Below are 6708 nucleotides of genomic sequence, written 5' to 3' on the forward strand. Positions count from 1 at the left end.
CATGGGTTTAAAATACTTTTCTAGTTTTCAAGGCTGATTACCACCTCCAAATCTAATCAGAAATCATTTGAAATATTCATGTCCACCATTTTCAAATGCCCTTTAAATACTACCTCATTATTCTTTTTTTTTTATATGTACTTGGATATTTAATTTATGTATCCTAGTATGAATTCAACCCCTAAAGAAGGAATGTTAGATTTCTTTGTTATTTTGTTTTCTTGGCTGTAATTAATTAGCTATATGAGAAAATAAAATTGTTGACACGTTTGAGGTTTTTTTTAGAAAACATAGATTTTAATTTTTTTTTTTTTTTTTTTTCCCCAGATGATAGAAATGAATCACAATCAAGATGCTGGAAAGCTGTTTTTCCTAGGACAACACTTTAAAGAATACATTGATATCTCTAAAAAAAAACCAAAACCAAAAAGCATACATAAATATATGGATTGTAACATTATATTTAATGATCGAACACACAGCTGATCTCAGCTATAAAGAAATAATAACAGACTGACCTAGGGTAATCATATTAGATAAGAAACCAATGACCAGCATGGGATAATAATTCGTCTCTTCCAGCACAGAAGTGAGACTGCTTAGGTATAAGATCCTTTGAACTATTTCATAAATATCTTCCTGCTTCTTAGAATCTCTTTCACTTCTACAGTGTATACCTATTAGAAATTCCAAAGATCATTAGAATCAGCTCACTATTTTTCGCTAGTATTGGCACACTAATGAACACAGTTCCTGTAACCAGGAGAAACCAAGAAATAGGTGAATGTGTTGTGTAAATTATTCCACCATGTGCTGTGATCCAGTGAGATATCTCAATTCAAAGTGATTGATACTTGAATTGCCTCTGAAGACCAAAATGTACAGTGTGTACATTGTGTACATGTACATCAGCAGCATACCTCCATCTGAATTAGCCCTAATCCATCACTCCAGATTGAAATAATCACTGGAAATGCTGTATTTTCCAATAGGTTGTATGTCTCAAACTTGTGTAGTCGCATTTTTTGTAAAGAATGAAATGCTACTTGAAGCTGATGTTCCAATGATGTATCTACATCTCATGTAGATTTATAAAAATATTATTTTTTATTTTTGAAACTTGAAGTGCACTGACATAATCTTTATTTACTTATTCATTTATTTGCTTACTTATGTACATTTACATAAAGCTGCTGTCTGACAACACACCACTTCTCCCAGAAATTATTTTTCAAACTGGCAGTTATTTAATGATTTTTTTTGTTTTGTTTTTTGATTTCTCCTTCTATTTTTTTTTTTTTTTTTTTTACTTTGAAGAAGCTGCTCAGCTTGAGACCAAAATGCAGTCAGCTTTCATAGCTTCTTTCTGATTAAACAGTTGCTAGAAATCTGGTCTGCTCTGGGAACCTCTGAGAATGAAAATGCCATATAACTGCCAATTATTCTTTTTGTCAAATTAATTGATACAGTATTTGTCCTGGTGTTTTTTTTGTTTGTTTGTTTGTTTGTTTGTTTGTTTTTTAATTACTTTACCTGAGGGAGCATGGACCAAAAGAAATATAATAAAGACAAATAAATGTATTATTTTAAGACTCAGAAATGCTATAATCAAATTGCAGATATAAAGACAAAGTTACAAAAGGGGCCATTATACTGTTACACCTTCTGCTACATCTATTACAGAGCAGCTCAAGATGTGCTGCAACAAACTAAATACACAATTTGCAAGTGTAAAGCTCTCCCACAGTCGAAGCCACAATTCTTTCTAGAACTGGTATGCTTCACAGAAACCAGAAATATTCTGCAAAGAAAAGATATCTTTGTTCCATACTGCTTGTCTTTTTAGTGGTATGTTTTACTAAGACTACAACCAAGGTTTCAGACCAAATACTAAGAATGTTAAGGTACAGGAGGATGACACCACGGTGCCTGCGAACTCTGTGATGTATCTTTCACACAAATACACCACTATAATCTTTAATTTCAGGCAAGTCTGTAGGAAGGTGATAGCAGTACATATATTGTTATTTTGTAAGCAGAGTTTTGTGACTCATTCCAGTCGGGTAAGTTCTGCCAAGCCTTTTCTCAATAAATAGTTGGTCACTACAGAAGTTGTTTAGGTGACACATGATATAAAAATTGACCTATAAGTTTCTTCCCTGTTAGACATTCATGAATAAATCACCCACTCATGCAAACTTCAAAGAAAGCAGCTGTCTAATCTGTGATTTAATCTGCTGTCAATCCTACAGAAAAATCTTTGCAATGTCACACACTAAAGCAGAAACTTCAAAGAAATGCTGATTGGCAAGTACTGCAAAAGACTTTTTTCTTCCTATGCCTCAAAAAATAGTTTTCGAAATAAAAGCCAAGATATTTTTTGTTGGGTTTTTGTTTTGTTTTGGTTTTTTGTTTTGTTATTGTTGTTGGTTTGGTTTAGTTTGGTTTTATATTTGCTTTGGATACAGTCAGGATTTTGGTATCTAAACACAAAATTTCTGCATTCAGCTGTAGCAATAGTGTTTATGTTAAGAAACTAGTGCCCAAGGATCAGAAAAGTCTGCTAATTTTTTCTGTGAGGGGACCAAATAGAGTATGACATTAAGCGGTAGCTTTGTCACCAAAGCACTCTGGGGCATTAGAAAGAAAAGCACTGGAACAAACTCATCAGAAAGTTTTTGGTACTAGGAACGGTTAGTTAGAGCAGTTGCATCCTGGTTTGTTCAACTGTAGAGCTTTAAGATCACCTTGATCAGCCAAAAAAATTCACAAAAATTATGTGAGCACTAGAGTGCTTATCTAGAACTGCTGAGGGTGATCACAGCTTTAAAAAGTCCCATGCAGATTTGCTACAAAGATTTCATTTGGCTGCTAGTTTCGTACAGGCAAAGTTTTTAATATAATCCATGCTACAGGCCTTCTTCAGTTCCATTACAGTAGAGGTCAAAAAAAAAAGTGACCTTTATATTTATTAGTGGTAAAAATAATCTGGGGAATTCAGCTATATTTAGAAGACACTAAATGACAAATACAAAATCTGCTTGATTCTGTTAGGAACCATTTTTTCAATTTGGAAATCAAATGACAATCACTAACCAAAAGGTCATCTCTTGGTTTATGTTAACTGTGAAAGAAAACATACTAGATTGAAGCATAATACATTTTTTTGCTGTTTGCAATGTATTCGAAGTAAATGATCCTTTGTGTCAGTCTTGAAGTCATGTAGGCTGCAATCAAGAGGATTGTATCACAGAGTCTGAAATACATAAAGAAAATGTATAGTAGTTTGGTATAAAGTTTCTATTGTGGCTAGGAACAAACATTATTTTCTTGCTACTTGAGCAAGACTGAGAAGGTTTGTAACAGCAGCAAAAACGCATCCACATCATTAAAAGTCAAGTCTTTATTCAGTGAGACGTACACACAGGTGAGAATTGCGAGGTCAGTCTCTTCAAGACAATGAGCATAAACATAAGCTGCTTTTGGCCCACATGTAGGAAAATGTAGAGCATTTTTAGAATGAAATAAATAAGGAATGTATCTGTAATAAGAATAGGAAAATCTGATATTCAGTTTAGGTAAATTGAAGACACTAGTTTGCATCTATTAATATCAGTTGAAGTTGAGACCTGAGACACAGAAAAAAATGTATTTGATGCCCCAAGTAAAATTTTGTACAGAACAATCTTGTCTTACATGAAGTTCACTGAAATGGTAAAGGAAGTTCATCTTTAAGTTAGAGTTCAGATTTTACTAGTGATGTCTCTTTTGAATTTTCAATAAAAAACAGAGTCCACTATTTTTTTTCAGGATGAGAGAAGCACTATTTCCTTTCTACCTCAGGTTGGAATGATCCTCTTCAAACTGATGAGAAAAAAATAGAACTGTTTTCATTACTTACAACAGGTAACTGTGAAAATATCTCAAAATATGTTCATGATTTTGCTTCTTGTTACCACTGCAGAAGAAAAGTTATTTAGGAAGAAGGAAACAAATAAAACAGTTATACACTGAATTATATTTTATGACTCCATGCTGAAATACATGTGACATTAATCAGACAAAAAAATCTGTATTATTCAATAACGGCATTTCTGTTAACACTTAACTAATTTCTGTAGCATGAATTCATTTTGATCCCTTATTCACTGTGAGACAGACTGAAAAATTATGTTAATGAACAAAAATTCATACAGCTTTTTATAATCAAAACTTATTAAAAATATTTGAATATGTGACCTTTTTTCTGACATGTTGGAGGTTAATACTGCATCTCGCTCTACAGAGCAAATATTTTGGAGTTCAGTCACTGCCCTTTGGAAATCTTGCATAAAGGGTTTTAGAATTTGGATCTAACTGTGACATTCTTGGAAATTCTCTTTAGAAAGCTGATACTTTTGCCAAGAAGTTGAAGATTTACATGACATTCAAAAGGTATTTCTGCAAAGCAGTAACCAACGCTGACCAAATCTGCACAAAGCTATATATTGTCAGAGTGGAAAAAAAAAAAAAAATAAAATAAAAAAAAAAAATTGGAGGGCTTAACAGTTATTCATCTTTTTTTAAATATGTAAACATCAAGACTAGTACTTTAAGCAACACAATATTTATTTATCACTGATTAAGTCTTCAGACCCCATAAAAGTATGGTGTTAACAAATCCTTAAAAAAAAAACACATTACTTTTGTGTAAATAAGGGAATAATTATTTGAAATGCAAACAGATTTGCTCTGACGATCCCCATGTATTTGCAATATGAAAATGGTGAGTACAGAGGACTCTGTATTTGAAGAGTGTAATTGCAGTCAGAGCTGCCTGCGTGGCTCTCATTGATATTCCTGTCTACATCTACATCTTTGACGCACCTTTTGTATATCATATGCATGCAGGCTGACTTCAGTAGGCTGCCCATTCCTCTCTGAGTGTCTTCCAGGCATCTTTAATCTTTGACCTCAGAGACAGATAGTTGGTCAAGACAGGATCTTGGCTGAATTTTTATGTCATGAAACAGAGTAAAATATGTCAGGGTGCAGCACAAGCCAGTAGCTCCCTGGGGCCACGAGCAGCAGGGCCTCCCCAGGCATGTCAGGGCAGGTTCTGGCAGCCAGGACTCATCCCACTGCCACAGCCAGCTCCAGGACAGCTGGAGGGGCAGCTGGGGGCAGCGTCAGCCCTGGGCATAAGGCATCTCCCTAGGGATGGGGATAGACTGAGGCCAAGCAAGATGTCAGCCCTGAGGCTGGGCCTGGCTCACTTATGGATAATACACTGTCATATCATCAGAGATATCAAGTAAGAGTCTTTAGACAAGCAGAAACAAGAGCTGACAGCCCATCTTGACTACTCTTTTTAAGACTGGTATAGACGTAGCCACAGTACTCATGAGTGCAGCTAAAATCTAGCTGTGGCCTTGATGGCATTAGTCATTCAATGTCTTTCTGTCAAATTACATTGGTTTGGGGGGTGTGAATGATTATGTGGGCAAAAAGGGGGAATGGTGAACATTTTAAAGCTATGTATAAAAGAATTGGAAAAATATGCCTCCAAAACTGCTGAACTGAAACTTCTGGGCTAAAAACAAAATGTCATATGGTAATGTCTTCTCTCCTAAAGAGTGCATTCCCCATGGCTGTCATGTCAGCAGTGCATAGGAAACTGCTGGAGGTTTCCTATCTTCATATTTGTAACCTGAAATAAATTCTCAGGGTGATAGCCAATAACTTTTACAAATTTTAAGTCTATGAAATCAAAATGCTACTGCGTGGACAGCTGCTATGGGTGTTGCTCAGAATCAGCTTAGAAAACATTAATGGACATTGTCAGAGATTTGGGCTGGCAGCCGCTTCTATAGAATTAAATACTTTGTAAATTGGTAATTAAATGCAATGAGCAGTAGAATGCTTAAATACATGAAGTATTCTCTTCCAGAAGACTTCTGGTCCTCTTTAAGAGCTTGAGCGTCAGTGTTGGCTAACTCTAATTTAAACTAGAATAAAAGGTATTATTTTTTTAATACAAAATTTTGAAGATTTTCTGTTAGTGTTTTCATGCCAACTGACATAAATCAGTTTGGGGATTCTCAGGCAGAGGCCTTGTGCTTGGTTCTGTTCTCTAAAAAAAAAGAAACTAAAACTGTAACAGTGATTGAGGTCTCAAGGCAAGAAATACAGAGATTAATTTATAAGTGGGTAAGCTTAGGCTGTATTTCACAGATATGGAATAACCAAAAAAATGATTAATATTAGAGGACAGCTTATTCTTCTTTCCCTCAAAGAATAAATGAAGCATATTTACTAATCAAAGTCAATAGCTGAAATCATCATACATAAATAAGTTTTCAGCCAAAGGCAAAACTTACACTAATAAAACTGCCTGACAGAAATTAAACTGCTTATTTTCCTCACATCATCGTTATAATCTTTAGTCATATTGCTATTCTTAGCTTGCTCCCTATGGCTTAGAGCTTTTACATGGAATTTCAGACTGTTAAGCAGGCTTAGTTGTAATTATCGTTCTATTCAGAAGAAGGTCTATATTAAAAATAAAAACATGTCATGAAATGCTTGTAAAACAGCATTTTCAGATTTCCTTTCCATAAAATCTGTAGACTTTTCTCTGCTGCTTAGTTCTTTTTTTTTTTTTCTTTCCAGAACCCTTCTCACAAACAAATCAGAATTTCCTTTGAGATCTGGTTGTTAAGAACTTTC

This window comes from Strigops habroptila, chromosome 6 (genome assembly GCF_004027225.2).
Source record: "Strigops habroptila isolate Jane chromosome 6, bStrHab1.2.pri, whole genome shotgun sequence".
NCBI lineage: Eukaryota > Metazoa > Chordata > Aves > Psittaciformes > Psittacidae > Strigops > Strigops habroptila.